Source organism: Papaver somniferum, chromosome 7 (genome assembly GCF_003573695.1).
Source record: "Papaver somniferum cultivar HN1 chromosome 7, ASM357369v1, whole genome shotgun sequence".
Taxonomy (NCBI): domain Eukaryota; kingdom Viridiplantae; phylum Streptophyta; class Magnoliopsida; order Ranunculales; family Papaveraceae; genus Papaver; species Papaver somniferum.
The window spans coordinates 116,291,901-116,316,154 of record NC_039364.1 but is presented as its reverse complement, the minus strand read 5'-3'; positions in this window follow the sequence as shown (position 1 = coordinate 116,316,154).

The following is a 24,254-nucleotide window of genomic DNA, read 5'->3' as shown; positions in this document are numbered from 1 at the left end:
ATTTTAACCCTGAACTAAAAACCACCATCATCATTAAGTCCTATGCTTAGCACGTAACAGTGGCATTGTTGCAGGGTAAGCATGAGATGGTGATAGATAAGGATAAAATCAAAAGGGAAAAACATGCGGATATTGCCAGGAAAAATTCGACTGACCTTTGGCAAGAGGCATGAGTGGTCCATGATCCTTGTGTTGGCGTACTTCTGGCTTGTCCACAGGGAGTTGGTGATATGGAGTGTTTGCGTCGGTTTGGCCATAGATCTTTGCGTCACGGAACATTGGCGTTGGTTTGAACATGGAGCTTTGCGTCACGGAGCATTGGTGCTGGTTTGGACACGGAGATTTGCGTCATGGAGCATTAGCGCTGGTTTGGACATGGAGCTTTGCAGGTTGAGCGGCTGGCTTGGCTACAGAGTATTGGAGGTTGAGCGACTGGTGTTCCTCGTGCTAGCGCGCTGCTGGTTCGGTCATGGAGGTTGGTGCCATGGAGCTTCGGCGTTGCGGGCCCAGCTGCCTTCTTCCGTGCATTGTCCAAAAGAAAAACCTTCCTCTACTCGAATTCCAAAAGCACTTTGCATATAAAAGGCTCTGCTAACTTCCTCCCCTTTTATTATTCGCTCGTCTGCTTCTTGTGTTCGTTTGCAGCAGCTTGATCATAGGCGTGTCAATCGTTAGCGGCAAGGTAAGTTCATCTTGCCTTCGTATTTTAGCTGCGAGTGTAATATCCATGAGTAGTTGATCAATCTTGGACATTTAGCTCGGTGTGAATGACTTTCTTTGTTAGCGATGTCAACGGCAACAAAACAATCTCCAATAGTTATAATCAGCAGCAAGGCGAGCCAGGAGAACTCAAGGTAGGCGCTCTTTTCTATTTTGCGCATGTAGCCACCCAACAGTAACATCGATCTTCTCCAGAATGTGTAATAAGGTTATGACTCCAGAAGGATGAGCATCTAACGTCTCCAGTGGATCTCAAAATTTACCAAACTCCATTGCACTCCTGGTATGGATATGCTCGGCAATGATCATGTCAGGGCTAATCTTGGAGAGTGTAGTTGTGTTGTTAATCAGTCCTTGACTTTAAGTTATTTGGTGCATGGACTACTGAGCCGTGTCTGAATGGCTTATTCTTTCCTTTCTGACTGCGGTGATGGTATGCTGTGGATGCTTGTATGGTCGAAATCTTCTGAAACCGCTGGATGAAGTAGACGAGCTAAGATAGGTTCCGCTGCAGACGTGCTGCTATCAAGTCTTAAAAGACTTCATTCCAAGTAACATCCTTTGAACCATCTTTTGAATCTTATATTATTTTATCGAATGGGATGCGATGAGCAGTCCCCAGTTGCACTTCTGTCTGGTCATAGATCCGATGGCGTAGCCGGACATGTTAATATATCTCTGCGGCGTATTTTGGAGTCTTTAATGCACGTGTACGACTTCATGTTGAGAAATTACTGCGGCTCGTAAAGCTTTGACAATGACGATGATGCCGATATCAGAAATAACCTGGTTGAGGGACGTGAGGACATCCTGTGCTGGCAGTCCCATGGTGTAATTATCCTGAGCCTATTTTCTCTTGAAAGACGTACTTCTATTGCATTTGCTGGTAAGGTGGTTGACGAATTGATGAAGGCGGCAATCTTTTGGATTCGTCATTTGTTGATCAGTGGTCGGGAGTCTCACTTGATAACTCTGCATTGTATCCAACTTCTGGCATCCCATGCACCCTTTCCATATGAAATTGGAAATCTAGAAATACCGAATTTGGCTTTGTCGGCGATGCCCGGCTTCATGCAGGACTTGTGTAGGCGGTGCTGAGTTCTGAGTAGGTGATGCGGTAGACATGGTGTAGTTGGTATGTGTGTCTTGCTGAGGCACAACTTTCCTATTTGATTCTTCACTAGCAACAATGCTTATGAATGGCTGAGCCAAATACTGCTTGTTGGTCAGGTGCCTTCCATACAAAGAGGTGGTGATATCCTTGCGCTACATCTTTGAAGAGTGGTGACCTTGTCACGGTTATGACTTCTTGGTTGGTTATCCCTTCTGAGTTGAAAGGTTCTCGACAGTGAAGGGATTCCGCGTTGATCCTCAGTCCCCAAGTGTGGTTTTCTTGGTTCTATCTTGTATGGTCGGTGGGTTAACCATGATAAAGATGGCACCATCTTGCCTCCGTATTGGTGGCTCTATTACTTCCTCCATGGAAAGCTAAAAAATGCACAAGTTCGGATTACCTTTGTATATAGTGGTTATTGCTATGATGAAGCTCTGGCTGGTATCAACCAACGAGCAGCAACGGTTCTTTGCAACAACTGTGATAAGAAGAGACTGCGTTTTCGTGGGAACAAAAACAAGCTGGTGCTTGGATGGCTACGGTCACGATCCTTGACAGGGAGGAGTGGTGACTACGGGCACAAATCCTTGCAGGGAAGAGTGGTGGCTACGACCATGAATCTTGGAAGGAAGGAGTGGCAGCTACGAGCACGAACCTTGGACGACCACGACCATGAACATTGACGGTCTTTGATAACTCACGTATGTGAGTTTATCCCTTTTTTTGGGTAAAGCGACGGCTTCGGGAGAGAACGTTGAAGCGTCTACTGAAGCGAAACGTTGAAGCGGAGCGGCTTCTGGAGCGAAATGTTGAAGCGGAGCGGCTCCTGGAGAGAAACGTTGAAGCGGATCTTGGAGAGAAATGTTAAAGCGGAGCGGATCCTGGAGAGAAACGTTGAAGCGGATCCTGGAGAGAACGTTGAAGCGGAGCGACTCCAGGAGAGAACATTGAAGCGGCTCCTGGAGCGAAAATTTGAAGCGGCTACTGGGGTGAAACGTTGAAGCGGAGTGGCTTCTGGAGAGAAACGTTGAAGCGGCTTCTAGAGAGAACGTTGAAGCGGAGCGGCTCCTGGAGAAAAATGTTAAAGCAGAGCTTGGAGTTGAAGCAGCTCCTGGAAAGAACGTTGAAGCAGCTCCTGGAGCGAACTCCAGTGAGGGTGCCATTAACCCTTGACTTCGAAAGACGAGTTGATACGATATGGAAGATGGGAAGACGACGCATAAATAATGCTGGTCGACAAGTCGTGTTTTCTCTTCTTGGGAAAGAATACACAACTTTTGTTTGATTTTCCCTTGAAACTCTCAGAGACTTGATGGTTACAATGTTGAAGTCGGAGGCCGCGTCAATCAGTGCGCTTTCAAACTCGACAGCTTTCAGGTGAGCAGTGGTTAGGAGTCCCCAGTTACATTTACCATCGTACCTTCCAAGAGAGACTGGGATTTCGGGGTAGCTTCTCCAGTTGAAGACAATCTCCTTCCCGATGCAACACGGTTGAGGGATAAAAATATATGCTCCATCATAGATTAAGCGGTTTTGCGAACAGAGTCCCCAGAAAGCATTAATGCACAACTCCACCAATTGATATTCAGTCACATTTGGATCATGACAATATAACACCCGAATTACGAATCCCTTGACATAATCATTCAGATGTTCGTTGTTTCGCTCCCTTTGAGTTGTGTCCATGTCTGTCTGAGTTTTGGCAAGAACTTCTTGTCTCTCCATTAAATCGACAATGGTAATGGGAGGTTGGTTTCCTCTAGATCCTCCAGTCTCTCATCCTGACGAAGAAGTGGTAGTAGCCTGGTGATGATTGGAGGCATATTATGAGTAGCGGAGGCTTTGGCTCTGGTAATAGGAGGCGTCACGCCAGAGGGGATGCTTTCGGTGCTGCTGGTGTTGGTACTAGAGGGTGTAACACCATGGGATGTGTTGACTGCGCTTGCGGACGGTACATTGGTGTTGGTCATTCCCTTTTGCTCTCGTTGGATACGTCCACATACTCTGTCTGCATCATCGCTGGCGGGGGCACAGACCTCAGACAAGGATTCAACATTTTTGTGCCATCTCTGAAATTGGTGGCGTTCTCCGAAAGAATGTTTGCTGGATCTTGCTACAACCGGTTTTCCATACTCTTTAAGAGACAAAACATCTCATTTTGCAACTTGACAATATCAGCTTGGTTTGCGACAACATCTTCTAATATTTTTGCCATACCTTCCATGGTGATTGGATTTCGAGCATCAACGGCTTTGGAAGTGCATCGGATGGCCGAGGTAACTCATGAAGCGGAAGGTTGGGATTGGTGATTGAAGTGAATTCTGGTTAATGATTGAATTTATACCTAAGACCCACCATCTTGAGTTTGGGAAGATCGGAATGAAAATTGAGAAATTGTCTTCGCAATCGAAAGATTAATCTCCCACTGTGGTCGCCAATTGTTTATGGGTAAACCTAAAAAAATGCACTGCACGGGAGTACTTTAGATTCGAGAGATCAATCTGTACAATCCTCTCCTAAACCAAGAAATGGCCATTCCAGTCTTGCTTCGGCCACAAAGTGAAGGAGAAGGGTTGGTCTTAGAGAGGGAAGCGAAGAAGGTGTTGAGACCTGAATAGTTAATTCTGAAGGTGTGGTTATTTTATGACTTGTATCAGAATTTGGAACTGGCTTGCGGAATGAAAGCTATCAGTTCTTTGGTATTTTTCTGGATACTGTGTTGTTATTCTCACCAAAACTTGTTGTTTGGTTGAAATAGGTAAAACCTATTTATACAAGTCATATTGAACGCACCCTGATCTCGTAGAAACTGGGAATGATGGAGTGATGGAGAAGTGGGGTCCTGTGTAAATGCCAGAAACCACGTTCCCACTAGGAAGGAAACGGGTTAGGTTACACCCACTACTTCTTGCCGCCACTAACTGCCCTGCTTTCGGACACTTTCTTATAATGGGCGTGTTGCACGCCGCACGCTGTAAACCTCTAGACCAATACCCTGATGATCATCCCCCAGCTTGTGACATGTTTGATGTCTCGAGTGTTTTCGTGGAAAACGTGTAGCAGATTGCTATGTGTGGAAAGTTAAAGTCAGGAGACTTGCCACATGAGAATATCATGTGATGCTATTAGTCTTGTCTTTGCTGGTCGCCTAAGACATGCCACAGGCCTGTCAATTCTGTGGCGAATTTGGACGGCTGAGATTGTAACTCATGAGAAAGGGTGGCTATTGATTATGGACACACTCTGTTGGCGCCAGTAGTGGTATAGTGGTGCAGTGGCGCCTGCCTAAATTAGGGTTTGGCATGCCGCAACCTTAATTAGTGTGTGTGGCGTGTGTCGTAGCGGCCCTGCCTAAATTAGGGTTTGGCATGCAGCAACCCTAATTAGCGCGTGTGGCATGTGGTCGCGGCAGAGTGACGTTTTTTGTGTAGATGGTGCCATGGCCGCGTCAAAGGAATTATAGCAGGGCCAATGTGGGAACGACCACAGGCGCAAGGATAGCCATGGGTTGCCATGGCTTGTTGCTGTGGCAGGTTTAGAGCGACCTTATTGGTCGATAGAAAGAGGGCCTTCAAGCACTATGGACGCGGCCTTATTCTAAATGCGTGTGGCGAGGATAGCAAACGACCGTTGCTCGTGAAGACTGAAATTGAAGCTCTTCGGGAGCAGAGGATAGCAAACATATATGCTATGCGCGCCCGATTTAAGGAATGGTACGAGGCGCATCAAGCTGCTCAGAAGGCTGAACTATCCGGTCGCATATCACTGGTGGTCCAGCGCGCATTGGATGATGCCGTCACCGCTCGTTGCACGACTAATCAATTATTCATGATTCTTCGATAATGATGGCTACCATAGATCACGCCATTTCCGATTGCCGTTTCCAGATTTCTGACCAAGCGGCCCCGCCGCTCCTCGGAGACACTCTGACTTTAGCGCCTGTATCTTCGCTTGTATCTCATCCCTACCTCGAGGATGAATTGGCGCGTTTGTTGGTTTTGAGGGAGGATGTGGGCATGCTATGGACTTTTAGGTTTATTCGTCAGGATAAGGCGCGTAAAGAATACGACGAGCATGAAGATACTCTCTCGTTTGCTCGTGGGGCTAAATCTAAGGAAAAGATCATTCGGGATATCCATAAGTTGGTGAATGAAGATGATCAGGACCTGCATCTAGACACCACGCTGTAAGGACCCTCAAGCACGTCAACATTATTAGACCGGTCAAGAGGCGATCTAATAATGATCAAGACACGATTTAGCTGATAATAACTCGATTAATTAATGTAGATTTTAATTAATAGAAATTAATCTAACAACGATATAGATACAAAATTAGTACCACTAGATAGATCTCGAAAATTTGTGCGGAATGGGCTATTCGAACGTGTCAATCGGATATCGGACGAAGAAGAAAACATCTAGACAATATGAAGGGTAAAATCAACATTTCACGAAAAAAACGCTATTGATGCATTACACACGTTGTGGATGCCTTTACCAAAGAAAGTGGGTGTCCTAGTATTTCCTTTGGCCTTATCTTTACCAAATCGAGCAGAGAGAATCATTTCCTCTTATTTTGCCTTTTCTTGCTTCTTTCTTCTGCTCTTCTTTTCCCCTGTTCTTCTTCTGCTGAGAGTCTGTGAGAATCAATAGATAGAATCAGTTGAGTAATTTGTGTGGTTGATGAAGGTTGAAGAGAGTAATTAGGGATTTTATTAGAGTTTATGTTGATTGAAGAATTAAATCAGAGAGAAACATAGTTTAGGGTTTTCAGTTTCAATTTTGAGTTTGTTTGAAATTGTGATATGGATCGAATTACTGGTAAATAAAGAATTAGAGGGTTTATGTTTGAATTGGTGTCAGGGAATTAGGTTGATAAGATCGAGGAATTAGGGATTCATAAGAATATCTCAAGGAAGCTTCAAAAGATGAAATTGAATTTTGAGAAAAGAGATTAGAGATGGGTTTATTCTTAATTGAAGTTTAGATGGGTGAATTGCGTTTGATTTCAGTTTTTGTATGAATTGTATCAGAAATTAGGGTTCATCCTAAATTAGAGTTAGTTGATATGGAATTAAGTTTGTGGTAAAGAAAAAATAGAATTGTTGTGCTGATATTTAACAAGGAGAAGATGAAGATGGGTTGTGCACATCCATTTCAGAGAATATGGTGTAGTTACAAAGAGTGACAAAGATTATTGAGGGATGATTGAACTAAACCGAGGTAATGGTTCTTTCTTAGTTAATTGGGTGATGTTATTATGTTCAGTTTTGAGTTTATTTGGTTGTCAATGGAGCTGTGGTTGTAGTTTATTCTTGTTATTGAGATACAAAGTATGAGTAAATGTCAAGATGATACAAGAACTACTTTTAGTACTGTATTATGGAATGCGGTTGAAGAATGTTAATGGAACTGGTGGTGGTTGAAGCTGAGTAATGTTTTATGAGTTGAACTCAATGCTAGTGGGATGATGTAGATGTTGTGTTTATTTTGACTGTTGAATGGAGTTACAGTTGTAACTAGTTGAACTTGTGGAGTTACAACTTATAATAAATAGGAACTGTGGTTGAAGTTATAGTTGATGTTTCAGTAGTTGGTTGTAGTACTTGTGAGGCTGTAGTGATCTGAAGTTGCAGGCAGGGAAGGTGTAACTGAGATGGTAGTTGTAGGATTATAATTAAGTGATTGTTGTGAAAAGCTTAAAGCTGCAATTGTAGGTAAGCTATAGTTGTACTTGTATTTTGATTGTGAAGTTGTTTTGAATAAATAGAATGTATAGTAATTGTATGAACCTCTGTTCTTGAGAATTAGGCTGTTAGCCATCCCAGTCAGATGTCTGACTAATTTTCTTAGCTGACTCAGTTAATCTGACTGGGTTGAATGTGAACCTGTCTTGACCAGTTGACCGACTCCCTTATTGACTCAGAATGTTGACCGATTTGACTAGTTGACCATAGACTTTGACTTGACGTGGACTATTAGTGGACCCCTTTGACCGTCAGTGACCGTTGTTGACCAGATGGACTGGACTTTAGTTTATTAGGTTGGTTTAGTGGACTTGGGCTTAGGACTAGTTTTTCTATAATTGACGAATTGGACCTTTGTGGTCTGCATTAGCCTTTAGCTTCATCTACAAAGTTGTACATATTCATAAGAGTTAGCTAATGGACTTTAGAACCAATCTAATTGAATTAATAGACCTTAGATGTGTTAAAGATAGGTAATGAAAAGGTGTAGAACCATAAATGGTCTTAGAACCATTTGATGGTTCACTTAGTCTATAATCAGATAATTGTATGAAATTATGTTATGAGCCTTGTATGAGCCTTTTGGCTAATTCCTTAGAGTGCTTGTGTGATTAACTGTTACTCATTTATTAAAAACGATCGATTCAAAGGATGAACCAGTGGATCACGGATCTTGAGGTAGGCATGACTTGTCATCAATCCAGATGGGAACCCTGTAACCTTCTTGTAATCATTAAGCTTTCTTTACCTGCGAGCATGATGAGTCCTTACTATCAGTGTGCATGATTGCGTGTACTTTGATGTACTATTCATGTATCTTTGAGTATGATGTATATGTTGCATATGTATGTATGATGTTTGCTTCAATGTATTGTTTGTGATATGCATTGTGAGATTTCCCTGCGAGGAGTGTCTGTGTTTCCCCACGGCTCCTAGCTAAGTTAAGTAAGGAGGTAATTCATCCGTCGACAATATTACTTAGTAGGGCGGTAAGTCATCCGTTTAAATATTATTATATCTATTTCATTAGTAGGGCGGTAATTCATCCGTTTTAATATTATTGATTATTGATATAGTATGGCGGTAACTCATCCGTTTGAATATTACCTAGTAGGACATCCGTTATGATATTATATATACTAATTTTGTAGGATCAGAATTTCGCGACAACGATACGCTCGCGAAATTCTTAACAACGCATTACAAAAATATTGCAGAGCACTTTGAGAAATGACACAATAGGTGATATTAGCTTAAACATAAGAAAAATGTAATAAATTTGCGAAGATTAGAACATATGCGAAATTAACATTTGTAAGCTTGCGATATCATCGCAAGCCAGATCCGAAATTAGGGGAAATCTTAGCTGCATATGAGCTGTCACCCACTAGGTAGAATCCTATATAAAGAGAAAGGCAAGAGAGAGAAAGGGGATAGATAATCAGAAAGAGAGACACACTTTAGGAGAGGATACATTCTGTAGAGAGAGAAAGTAGAATTGGTTGTATTATTATTATCTCCTTCTTCTTCCTCCTTCAAGAACCTAGAGCTCCAAATACTCATTAATGGAGTCTCCATGTAATCAAGATGTAATTACAAATAATCATAGTAAAACCTAACCCCGTGGATGTAGATCAAATTGATCGAACCACGTAAATCTTGTGTCTTATTTTCTATTTTCATTATCTTTATCTTTATTTTCATATCAAATAAGTTTAGATCTAGAAATCATAGTCATGATAATACAAGGGGTGTGTTGTAGGATTTCCTACAACTACATAATGGCGCTAGAAACAGGGAACGAGTAAAGGATTTATCCTTCCTGTAACTTGTTGATTCAAGAAATTTTCATGAAGATTAGCTACTGTTCATATTTTTCTAGATCTACAAAATTTAGGTTCAAAAATGGAAATTTTATGGAAGAAATCACACTTTCAGGGAGTAAACATCATCAACAATTCAAAGACATGAAAAGAGTGAGAGAAAAAAATTAGTTGTTGTGGTGAAATTTAAGGAGAAAATGGAAGTTTCAGTGGAAGATTTTCATGTTCAGGAGAAGAAGGCAAATGTGAAAGAAGTTAAAGAAGGACGAAGAAAAGATAAAAGGCAGATGCTGCAATTTCTATCACAAACAGAAATTCGCACAGATGGTTTGAGCTGGAGCGAGTAAGCGGTAGGTCACGGGTTCGAATTTCGCAGAGACACATATTTTTCATTTTCTTCTCATTTGCATGGGAGAATAAAAGAATAAGAGAAAAACATTGTGCATTTATTTCGCAAAGATATTCTTGAACATTTGGTCAAGAGAACAATATGTATGTTCGTGGTCGCAAGTTCGAACTTCCCTGCTAGCATAGTTTTCTTCTTTTTACAGATAGCGAAAAAATGAATAATTTCGCAATATTGTTTCATTAGTTCGCAAACAAGAGGTAGCACAGTTGGTCAAGCTTCGCTAGAGTGAGTTGTAAGACTCGAGTTCGAATCCCTCATCAAGCTTAATTTTTCGCACATTTTTGAAATCCTAAAGGCGAAGAAATGGAATAAAGTACAACATTGTGTGTTTCTTTCGCAAGCAACAAGTAGCGCAGATGGTCAGAGAAGGGGTATGCAAACTAGAGGACATGGGTTCGATTCTCCCTGCGACCAAATAATTTTTGCTTCGCAAATATTCATTTCGCAGAGTTGATATTTGATTACTTCGCACAGTCTTTGATTATTTCGCAAGAGAGGGTTAGCACAGTTGGTCAAGACGCATGAATGCAAGCAGCAGGTCGCGGGATCAATTCTTGCTTCTCGCATGTTTATTTTTATTATGCGAAATTTATACAGAATTTCCTCTTACGCAGTTGGAATTTGATTACTTCGCAAGAACTTTGATTATTTCACAAAAGAGGCTTAGCACAGTTGGTATGGTGCGAGAAAATCCAAGAAGCAGATCAAAGGTTCAAGTCTCACTTCTCACACTTCTTTTTGCTGAGCGAAATTCATACATTTCAAGGCATTTATTCACTTCTTTGACAACAACAACGACTCACATGAAAGATAAGTACCACTTCCTTGAAGATTTTACTTTATACTAAGAACGAATAAAAAGATTTTTGATTTGATTTACAAAAAAGCGATTCAATCGTACGATTACAAAGATTTCAAGATTACAAAGACTTCAAAATTACAAAGATTGCGAGATTTCAAAATTACAGAAAACTGAGAAAATTTATTTATATGTTTCTATAGAATATTTCTTTTACAGAGAATAAAAATATTTTTGATTTGATTTACAAAATGTGAAACAATCGCAGAATTACAAAGATTTCACAATTACAAAGATTTTAGAATTATAATGTATTAGAATTTCTCTTGAATATTTACTTTGCTTCAAATGATATGATATTATGAGAATGAAAGAATGAATGAAAGAATAAAAGAACAAAGAAACGCGAAAATTTGGCAAGAGACAATCTAAGATCCATAAAAATCTAAGATTAGAATGGGGCGAACCTTTATGGCGTACACCCTAGTTCGCGAATAAAATTTCGCAAGAGGCAAATGTAAGACCTAAAGTACGTCATAGAAGGGGGTACCTGTAGCATGACTTAGGGAAAAGGTTACACCGCCCGTGAAACCTGAGTCATGGAGATTTGGGGTCAATAAATCCCATCCGGGAGAGGCACCTTGGATTCTCAGCCTAAGCATATGACTTAGGTTGGGCGACTAAGGTAATAAGGACTCTCCCAAGGAGTGCAAAATCTGATCAAGGCGCCGAGGTACACGGTTGAGTCAAGAGTGCCAGGGGCGTTTGAAGCGTCCTTTCCATTCTTGACAAGTCTTGGCTTATACTGCACTCGGCCCGAAGAAAACCCCACTTAGGGTGCAGTCTCGTAACCATAATCCCTATTGGTAAAAGGGATAAGAGGCTGCGAAAAAAACTGGTTGTTGTTAAGACCGGATGGGAGGAGCTAACCTTGTATGGTAGAAGTACGCCTCCTTGAAGGGGCAACCAGGGGGGAGATAAGGGCGGCACCCTCCATTAGGGAGCTGATAAGTGTCTTAAGACGCAGATGTCATGAGGCTCTTTACTCGCAAGGGTATTAAGGCTTGTCATATTTGTGCAACAATCCTGAAGTGGCAATAATACTAGAGAAAAAGATAACACGAGATCAATGGGTCATTACATGAAAGTGTGAAGACGTCATGCGATTTCGTCGCAAGATGGCAATGTCATGGGGCTTTATTTTCGCAAGAATATTTAGGACTGTCATATTGTCGCAACAATCCTGAAGAGGCAATAATACAAAAGAAAAAGTTAATGCAGGATCAATGGGTTTTTGCATGAAAGTGCAAAGACGTCCTGCGATTTTGTCGCAATGACAAGAGGTTGCAAAATAAGACCTTTAACTAGGAAGGAAAAATAAGACCACATAAGAAAATGAGTAAGCAAGTAAGCTTGCGAGAATGATTATATGTAAGAAAACAAGCTTGCGAATATGTACATGGAAATGAAACTGAGGCAGTGAAAATGCCGCAGACTTGATATTATGATCATACTGTTATGAGATACTAATAGTGCAGGAAAAAGGAAAGATGAAACACAAGTAAGAACTTGTGAGGAAAAATAACCACATGAAGAGGAATGCATACACTAAAGAAAAAGCCAGAGAAATGAAGAATGGAGGCAATTTAAAGCTACATCAATTTTAGCGTGCAAAATGAGCTAAGTAACCAAACATTAGCTATACATTGCAATAGATAAGCATTATCATCATACAAACATCATACTCGCATCATAAAAGCATTGGATAAGCATTTCATAGCATAAACATCGCATACACATTTCATAACATAATCATCACATAAGCATTATATTCGCACAAGTACTTTACAAAACTGTACGGAATAATATTGCAGAACTTCGCAATAATATTCAGAATTTCGCAGAATTTTTCAGAATTTCGCAGAATTATTCAGAATTTCGCAGAATGTGTCAGAATTTCGCAGGATTATTCAGAATTTCGCAGAATGTGTCATAATTTCGTAGGATATTCAGAGTTTCGTAGGATTATTCAGAATGTGTCGGAATTTCGCAGAATGTGTCAGAATTTTGCAGAAAGTGATTATTTCGCAGAATGTGATTATTCTGAACAATATGATCATTTCGCTCAATTATTTCGCACAATTATAAGCAACTTGAAGAGATTATACTATCGCATGAGCACAAAACATGAGACAGAGGAAATATGAGAATGAAGAAACAATTCACACATTCAACATTTCTCAAAGATTCTACTCTCATAGATAAAGAACAGAGGCAACTTACCAAGAAAACATTTTATGTTCTTTATCTTCTCGGAAAGAATCACCAAAAATGGAGTAATAATTTCGCATGAATAGAGGCAATACTTATTATTCTCATTCAAGGACGGATACTTCTTACATTTCGAGAATCGAATATTTCTTATACTTCATCAAGGATACTTCATGCTTCTTATACTTCTTCAAGGATACTTCATACTTCGCATACTTTAAAAGATGATACTTCTTATTTACTTCGCAACATTCGGGAACTTCACAAAAGAATAGAGGCAAGTACGTACTTTTCAAATCCAGTATTCTTTCGCTCGTTCATTCATCAACAAAGATCAAAGACTACTCCAACAACACGTATCTCTCTCCAACAACTACAACAATGGATTTTTTCCCTGAAGATCGCTCTTCAAGCAATATTCAAGAAAAAAGAGGCAAGATGTAGGATCAGAATTTTGCGACAGCGATACGCTCGCGAAATTCTTAACAACGCATTACAAAAATGTCGCAGAGCACTTTGAGAAACGATACAATAGGTGATATTAGCTTAAACATAAGAAAAATGTAATAACTTTGCGAAGATTAGAAGATCTGCGAAATTAACATTTGTAAGCTTGCGATATCATCGCAAGCCAGATCCGAAATTAGGAGAAATCTTAGATGCATATGAGCTGTCACCCACTAGGTAGAATCCTATATATAGAGAAAGGCAAGAGAGAGAAAGGGGATAGATAATCAGAAAGAGAGACAAACTTTAGGAGAGGATACATTCTGTAGAGACAGAAAGTAGAATTGATTGTATTATTATTATCTCCTTCTTCTTCCTCTTTCAAGAACCTAGAGCTCCAAATACTCATTGATGGAGTCTCCATGTAATCAAGATGTAATTACAAATAATCATAGTAAAACCTAACCCCGTGGATGTAGATCAAATTGATCGAACCACGTAAATCTTGTGTCTTATTTTCTATTTTCATTATCTTTATCTTTATTTTCATATCAAATAAGTTTAGATCTAGAAATCATAGTCATGATAATACAAGGGGTTTGTTGTAGGATTTCCTTCAACTACAAATTTATTTGAGGGAAATCGCTCGTACGAATTATTACGCTTATTTGTCTAAATTTCTGATCTCGATGGTAATATTCTGAATCATGGTTTGTCTGGGCACTCTGTGTGGACAATGTTATTATTATTGATTAGGGTTGCTCTCGCTCCGTCTTCTCCAATGAGTTTCTTGAGGTTAGAGTGACACTTTCTTCATGATGCATAAATGGCTGAATGATTAGTTTCTTCTTATTTCTTTCAATTTATATTCTTTTAGAACTGTGAAGCATGTTAGTTATTACTTGAGAGTTATATATCTTCATTGAGCACCCTTTTGGGACGATGTGCTCACCCGTTCCCACTTCAGTTTCAGTTACACGAAGAAATGTTGCACGTGAAGATATCCGTTCTCGTAGCTTAAAGTTTTAGCGAACTGAAGATGTTTCTTTATCTTTTATGTATGTATTCTTAATTTATTGTAAAACAACACACAAAAATATTTATATAACATGAGATACTTTCAAACATTCTGTATCAGAGGTCGATAATATGGATTTGATGCTTCAATTAGGTTGTACTCATATAGATAAACAGGTTTAAAAGTTGGGGCGTCACACGAGCAATGTGATGACGGGCGTCTGATAGCTGAGACCTTAGACGCAAATATCGATCGTTGTCAGGCATTAATGGCTGGTTAGGTTGCGCTCCTTCTTGCGGGGATTGTCTTTTGTTTCGTTGTCTTATTCGTGGTACCGTTGTTGCTTTCTTATGTATCCGCTATGAAGTCTTTTCCTTTTGTGGGTCCTTTAGATGTTTGTTTTTCTTTCTTGTATGTGAATAAAAAATTTCTTTAGGTGGGAATATTACTTTGTTTTTCTTCATGTTGCGCGACTTTTGTCATTAACTAGGGTGGGTTAATGGTAGTGTGCTTATCCCCTTTCTTTTGTGGAGAAGGGGCAGATATACCGCGCCTACCCTCTTCCTTTTTTTTTTTGAATGAGTGGGGAGGGATGGGGTAGGTCGTTGTTTAAACTTTCCTACTCCCTACTTTCTTTTTTCAAATGAGTGGGGTGGGGTGGGCAGGGCGATTGGTGAAACGCGCCTATTCCTCTCTTTTTGACGAGTGAGGTGGGTTGAGCGGGGCGTTGTTTAAACACGCCTACTCCTTCCTTTCTTTTTTTAGATGGATGGGATGGGGTTGGGCGGGGCGTTGCTTAAACGCGCCTACTCCCTCATTTCTTTTTTCAAATAAGTTGGGTGGGTTGGGCGGGGTGTTGTTTAAACACGCCTAGTCCCTCCTTTCTTTATTTTTTCAGATGGATGGGGTGGGGTTGGGCGTGGCGTTGTTTACTCCCTCCCTTTTTCGGACGAGTGGGGTGGGTTATGAAAAGATGAGGGTACCCAAATATACCCCAACCTAAAACTTTTCCACCTGTAAATCCTTTCTCCGAAAATGATTGTCTATGGACTGAGTCGAGACAATGCAACGAATCGGTTCACACTTTGTGTGATCGTCGATGGATACAAGATCGAGACAATATGACAACAAGATAACTTGGGTGATTGACTACGGATACAAGATCGAGACAATACAACAACGAAGTATGATTACTTGATAATATGTTCAGACTTAACCAACCACTATAGGATTACTATCAAGTAATTAGGAATAAACGTTTGTGTATTTTACTTCTAATTATAATAAATCAATTATAACTTCGGAAATAGAAAAGTAAAAGAAACGACAAGATTTTGTTAACGAGGAAACCGCAAATGCAGAAAAATCCCGGGACCTTGTCCAGAATTGAATACTCTCAGAATTAAGCCGCTATACAAAATCTAAACCAACTTCGTATAGTTGAGACCAAGCAACTAAACCTATAGTTCACCTAGTTTCCTCAGTATCCCTGCGCCTCCAACGTGCAATAAGTCACGCACTTGGAACAATTCCTTTGGTTCGTATTCCAAACATTAAAGGAACAACAAATCTGTTCGGTAACAACTCTTTTCAAACAACGTGATATGAGTTTGACAAAAGGCTCTTCCGTTTAACCAATAAACTCCTTTATCGGTTTCTTAGACCAATCTACTCAACAACTACCAAAGTAATTGTTTAGACTATGCAATCAATACTATAAATCACAAAGAAATGTATTGATGTCGATCTACGCAACTAATCAATCCAAGCTATCAAAAGATAAATCGATTATAGTTGGATCCCCAGCCGATCAAGTTTTGCGGACACCAAAGATTATGAACTCAAATAAGAAATCTTCTTTGTCTTCAAATCTTCTTATATCTTAAATAAACACATGCACACAAACAACTTGAATCTCTTGTGATCAATCACACACAGAACGGAGTCTGTTAACGATGGATTATCACAAGACGTCTTTAGATCTACAAAAAGTCTAAAGATCCCCGTCGATACTTCGATCTATTTTGAGTGAATCTTATATCAGAAGAGAAGATTCTCAAGCATAAACAAACTAGGTGCAATCAAAGTTCAACAACCGTTAGTCAATCAAATCAATCGGAAACTAATAATAAAATGAAATTATCTAGTTTCCCACCAACGGTACTCGTAGAGCTTCTCAATCCCAAATAAGTCTTTAAAACGAGCGATCGTAAGAGATTTCGCCTAATTAGGGTACTTTCCTCTCCGAACAGACGGCTCCACCAGTAACAACACAACTAGGTAGTTTTGCTGGCTCTGAGGATTAGTTTGCTCGAAATGCAAACTTCAATATTTATAGACCAGGGAAGTTTGGACACCAAGGAATTCCCAAAACCGAATATTCTCAAAGATATGCAATAAAGCCAAAATCGGTTTTCATAATTCCTGGAAATGCTCTGTCCAAATATTGACTGAAATCTCAGTAGAAAATCTCCAATTAGTAAATGCACATTACCAATTTTTATTTTTCTAAAGATATGCATTTTAATTGCTGGAAATTAAAAGCATATAAAATTAAAAACCTTAATTAAAAGATTCTCAATTTATTTCGATCCGGATTCTCCTTTAGTTATTAAGGAATATCTTTGAACAATAATAAATATGAAATACTGCACATGTTCAAAGTATGTCGACATCTTTACTTTGTAAATCCTTTTTCATATTTACAATCTTGGAACCGATTTGCCACACTTCCAAACGAGTTTAGAATTGGTTCATCTGATTTCCAAAAACTATGTGATTGATCAAAAACATTCAATCACCATTCATGGGTTTAACGGTTCTACCAAACACAAAGTTCGGTTCTACCTCCAAGTGGCTACTAGGATCGGTTACACTAGTTTCCATAAGATGGCTAACTAAATACCAGGATCGGTTACCACTATCTCATGGTACTTACTTGTGATCGGTTTCAGAAATTATAGGATAGGTTACACCAATTACTAAAACTTGTTAACCTAATACGAGGATCGATTACACATCTTGTGATTAGTCCCACCAAGTTCTAGGATCGGTTACCCAATGACTAGGAATGGTCACACCAATTACAAATATCGATCATACCATCTCAGGTGATTACTTAAGATTGGTTTCACTAATAAAAGTCATACCGATACATAAGTCAGGCATTGTGAATAGTTTTACCAAGATACATAAAAAAGTTATGCGCGGTTATACTAAACACACATATTGGTAATCCAAAGATTTGCAATGAATAACAATACCAATAAGCCTAGCGATTTTTTTTTCGATTGACAAAACAAGTTTATGAATTGTACTTCCTTTAAACGAATGTAAAACATTGTTTCCTAGGCCGCAATCTTCACCCATACCCATACATAATCACAATAGCATTCATACGATTATTTCGATGTCTTATATACAAAGTTCAAAACATAGGCGTTATACTTCGTATTATAATTCCTTAATAGTACGTCTAACTAGAGTATAATCATTCACAGCTTCGCAGTTATGTTTTCAATATAGCACGAATTGAAAGATACGTTAGGAATGAAACAGTTCAAGCCAAAATATTACTAACCTCAAGAGGAAGGATGATGTCGTCGATGTAGCTCTTTACTTCTTCGCATTCTTCAAGTCTTCGAGTAATTCTTATAAGTCTCATATCCTAATAACTTTCTAGCTAACCTATACGAAGTTAACTCTAGTAAATAATCAAGCGACTCTTTAAATGAGTTTTGGTTCACTAAAATATGACAACCAAACTTGACATACCAACGCTTGGTGGGTTCAACCGAGCAATGCTCTAACAATCTCTCCCTTTGTCGATTTTAGTGACAAAACTCTTACATCATATGGATAAACAAATTACACGAATTCATTATACATATGCTTGATTCCAAGTTTCAACAACACAATAACCTGCATATATTCAATCCATAAATGCCGCTATTGACATTATAATAACAAAGCTAATACTCCCCCTAAAGGTGAGATAGGTAGATTTTCAATCCGCACATCTTTGTTATTTCCTTTTGTAGTCCATATAACTACAAATCATCATATGATATGTTCCCCCCCTTAGTCAATGCTTTACTCTTTCGTTAGATATAACGTTTTAGCACCATTGTCCTTTTCTTAGTGAGTCACATCACTTGTTTACTCCATATATTTCTCCCCCTTTTTGTCACAAAATGACAAGGGTATGAGCAAACAAAGGACAAACCTAAAGGATCTTACAAATCTAAAACACTTGCATAACCTATAAGAGTTAAGCACGAACGTTTCACATACCATTTTAGATAACCAATATCAAAACCGAAACTATAAAGTAATTATATTTCGATATGTTATCAAGGAAACAATTGCCCGAAGCAATTTTCCCTAATAGTTTAGCAAATTAAAAATTGACTAAGCACCCTAGTTCTTTTACTAAAACGATTGTACAAATACAATCGCTTGTTTGATAAGACCAAAATAAAGATCAGAATTAACTCTATTTTTCTCACCAGGTTCTATTATTGGAACAATAACTTAGAACTTTCACTTTAAACAAGACAAGTACTAGGTTAGTTAACTAGTATTTCTTGTTAAGGCATTCGATTAGACTTGAATAACCGAATCCTCCACTTTGATAAGTCTAACTAAGATCAGAATTAACTTAGTTTCTCTTATCCGGAATCGAATTGGACTAAACAATTGATCTCGAAAACCTTTTTGTGAAGCCATAAACAATTAATACAAACCAAATAAATTAACTTGCATAATTATTTATCTTAACCGGAAGCAATTGAAACAAACATAGACATTAAAGCACCGCAATTGCACCGAAATTTCGTTAAGCCTAAACAATTGATACCAAACAATAAAGCAAGACAACAATAGTTTTTCTCAACCGGAAACAATTGAATCACACACATCTATACACAAATAATGGAATAAACATCAATTGTACCGAAATTTTGTTAAGCAAAAGCAAAATATCTGCAATAAAATCAGGCTTTTCTTAAACAGGAAAACGATTAACTAAAAAATTCGTTACCTCAAGTTCCGCATCCTCTTCTCCTTTTCTTTGCATCTTTCCGGGGAGGAATATCACTGTGTTGTCATCCTCTTGCAAGACAAAATAACAACAACAAAAACCAACCTTTACCAGGGAAAGGTTGAATCGGTTTTAACTAATGCATAGCAAAAGTTAAAAACCCGAAACACATATGCTTTTATGCTAAAACAAAAACGATTCAACATATTGTGACTTTTTCACACATGAGTTTCAATCGGAACCCCTTATGATCCTTTGATAAATCCTACCAACTTGGGCTAGAACTCAATCCCGCTAAATCAAAAAGTCACCCAAACCATAAGGGTTCACACAATATGACATCGAATATTAAGGTTATGAAAACCGAAATCAAACATCCCATAAACACATAGAAATAAAATAAAGCATTCAAGAACAGGCTATGTAATCGAAAAACTATCACAAGAAAAATTATAAAATAATAATTTTAATTCATAAATAATAGATAGTTTTATTCAAAATATACCTTATACAATTATTGAAAGAAATCAAAAACTGATGTCTATTTTCCTTTGAAGACAATTATTAATCTTCATTTATTTGCTCTTCAGAAATTTCTTCATAGTCTTGGTCTTTTTCACCTCTTACAGATTCACTATCGATCTCTAGGATTCCTTTAAGAGTTTCCGAATCATTACAAGAGGCAAAGGCTAGCTGTTTCTGAATACAATCTAACTGTCTTTCAAGACGTAAAATATGGAACATGAGATCTCCATTGCTATAAATTTGATCATTTGAGATACTAGTTCCCTTTTCTATTCTAGCCTTACACATTTGCTTGATAATTTTTTGAGAGTCAGTTTTAGTGACTTTCTCATCTTTGAAATTATTCCTCATTGTGTATCACACAAGCTGGTGACGAGACAGGGATATCCAAGATTTCTATGGAATGATGTGGTATTGATAGATTCGATGATCATAATCATTTGATTGATAATTATTCCACATATGTCAATTTGATTTTTCCCTTTTAGAAGAAAGTATACAAGCTCAGCAAATTCCTTATCCCATTGTGATGAATCTTTTGTACTAACAAAAAGAGTTGCTGTAGCAAGTTTACCGAAAACCCTTAAGAAGAAGGGTATTTCTCCGGTTATCATATTTTCCTTTTTCCATTCAACAGTTTTTCCAGTGATAAGTTTTGAAATGTTATCATGCTCAATTTCAGAACCGGTAATCATATGATTTCCCTTCACTTTGTAATTGATGATCTTTGATATCATTTTTCTGCCAACATGATGAAAAGTGCTTCCAACCAAAGTGCTAAAAGTAAGTTTTTCATGATCAATATTACGAATATTAGCATAAAAAATTCTTACTATATCAGGTGAATATTTTTCAAATTCGAACATATTGCCCCAGATTCGGTCTTGAACAAACTTCACATACTTGGTTTCTGAAACGTCTGGATCGAATCTCTTTTCTTCAGTGAAGCTTACTCCCTTCAAGGCTTGATATCTTTCAAAACATGTGTTATCTACAAAATTAGTAAGATCATGTTTTCCTTTGATCAAGTAAGGATACTTGATTTTCTCAATATCTCCAGGAGGAATAAATGTATTTAAATCCAGTTTGTCAGTTTCAGAGTTTTCTTCCCTTGATTTCCTCTTTCTCATACTTGCGAAAATATGAAAAAACCCTAGTTACGGTTTCGATCAATCTTCCCCAATATGTTTGTAAACATAGCAAGAGGTTATCTTTTATAGGAAGAATAAATATCAAAAACCGGAAATAACTAGTTTTAGGAATTTCTACCAAAATCGGAAACCGAGGCTTGTAGGGAGACAATTCCGATTTATATCTAGGTATTTCTTTTGGAAAACCAGTTTTTCAGGGACTGGATCTTTATTTCGGATTGATTCTATGTTTCTGTCCAAAAATCTGTTTACTCTTTTATTACCAGAATTTGATAACATCATTTGAAATTCACTCAAGAATTTTCTAATAGATTATGCAGAGATAACTTTGAACATAATATGATATTTGTTAAAAAAAAACCATTAGAATCATAAATCCTGTAATATTTCAAAAGATCACTTGCTTCATTAAAACAGTTGTGAGGTGTATGAAGCAATCCATTGTTAACAGAATTATTAACTGAAAAATCATTCCTTGTAAGGTTACAAAGTTTCCAAAATGGCATCCTAGGTAGCGATACATTGATAGTCTTAGATCTGAAAATGTACATATATATACTTTGATAGGACATCCAAAATATATTTAAGATTCCGGATTTTTGAAGAACACAATAGCCATGGTTCATGTAATAAAAAATTCTGAGAGGAATCTTATGCATTTTCGAGATACAACCTGTCTCATAGAGCACTGTATCATTGTTACTAAACATGTTAGTATCCAAGGCAATGATATACAATCCTATGGTATCCAATGGATTATGCAAGTCCTTCAAGACATACATAGATATAATTCCAATTCCTAATACATTTAGGAATAAAAGTATTACATACTTCATTCGTGTCTTCGACCACGAGTTTTTGAAGTAGTCAAATCCTGCCGTTACGTTAACTGAATCAGATATAGATTCAATTATCATAGGTTGGATTGCACCAAACATATATTTTTAGATCTTTTCGGGTTTGCCTGCTCTGATACCAATTGAAAAGACGAGGGTACCCAAATATACCTCAATCTAAAACTTTTCCACCTATAAGTCCTTTCTCCGAAAGTGATTGTCTATGGACCGAGTCGAGACAATACAACGAATCGGTTCACACTTCGTGTGATCGTCTATGGATACGAGATCGAGACAATACGACAACAAGATAAATTGCGTAGTTGACTATGGATACAAGATCGAGATAATACAACAACGAAGTATGATTACTTGATAATAGGTTCGGACTTAACCAAAAACTATAGGATTGCTATCAAGTAATTATGAATTAACTGAAAAAGTGGGGGTACAACAACCACACCCAATATTTCGCTCAGCAATCTGTATGGACAAACTCCAATATACTTTCTAGAGAATCAACTAGACAGTCAGACTCAATCTAGATAAAAAGTATATCAAAGAGTTTATATCTCAATCTCTCGATTTGATATATACTTAAGCAAATAGAAATCTGCGAGTCTTTATCAAATACTAGAGAGATAACTTGGATGGTACCAAAGACCAATATCCAAGTGTCAATCAATTTAAATAAACAACTAAAAGGTCGGATATTTTAATTGATTGAACAACGCACAACCTGTGATATTTCAATTATATAACTAAATATAATGCGGAAAAGAAATAACACAGACACCAGAATTTTGTTAACGAGGAAACCGCAAATGCAGAAAAACCCCGGGACCTAGTCCAGATTGAACACACACTGTATTAATCCGCTACATACACTAGCCTACTCCAAATTAACTTCAGTCTGGACTGTAGTTGAACCCAAATCAATCTCACACTGATCCAAGGTACAGTTATGCTCCTACGTCTCTGATCCCAGTAGGATACTACGTACTTGATTCCCTTAGCTGATCTCACCCACAACTAAGAGTTGTTACGACCCAAAGTCGAAGACTTTAATAAACAAATTTGTATCACACAGAAAAGTCTACGGTAATAGATAAATCCGTCTCCCACGAATATACCTACAAGTTTTTTTCCATCTTTTGATAAATCAAGGTGAACAGGAACCAATTGATAAACCAGACTTATATTCCCGAAGAACAACCTAGTATTATCAATCACCTCACAATAATCCTAATCGACACAGCGAAAAAAGATATTGTGGAATCACAAACGATGAGACGACGTGTTTGTGATTACTTTTATATCTTGCCTATCAGAGATATCAATATCAAGCCAATTATTACAACTGTACTCGTACGATAGAAACAACAAGATTAGATCACACAACTACGAGAAAGTAGTATCGTCCTGGCTTCACAATCCCAATGAAGTCTTTAAGTCGTTAACCTGGTTTAGAAGAAGAAACCAAAGGTTAAAGGAGAATTGACTCTAGCTTAGCACAACTAGTATCACACACAAGGTGTGGGGATTAGGTCTCCCAGTTGCTAGAGTTCTCCTTTATATAGTCTTTCAAATCAGGGTTTGCAATCAATGTTAGCTTGGTAACAAAGCATTCAATATTCACCGTTAGATGAAAACCTGATTAGATTCAAGCTAATATTTCTCAACCGTTGGATCGAAAACTTAGCTTGTTACACACAAATGAAATGTCCAATTTTGGGTTTATGTATCCGTTCCCAAACATTAACATTTGTTGGTTCAATAATAGTTAACCAAATGGTTAGCCATATGATTACTTTCATATCCACCATATTCTTCTTCACCATAACTAGTTCAAATGACTCAAATGAACTAGTTAGAGAGTTGTTCAATTGCTTAGATCTTATGTAACTACACAAGACACAATCGAAGCAAAAACGGTTTGATTCACTCGAATCGGTTCATGAACTTTATATCCACGGTTTGCAAAAGCATTCCTTAGTTTACATAAACATGAGTTCAAGAAAAACCGATTTTAGATATAACCTGATCAAGTTCGCGGACTGGGTTCGCGGACTTAAGCTCACAGAAGGAGTTCACAAACTCCACCAGAAATTCTCGGGTCGAGAACTTTCGCCAGTTCGCGGACTTGGCTCACGCCACATTCCGTTTCTCTTGATCAACAAAGTTCGCAAACTTTGGTTCAAGGAATAAGGACTTATACATATATGTGTTTCCACAACAATTCTTATATCCTACCAATGGTTATGTAATCTAAACTCTCATTTCAATCATTGAAACATTCTCGGAGGACGTTATATAGCCGTTATTCACAGACCATTTTTCGCCAGAGCAAT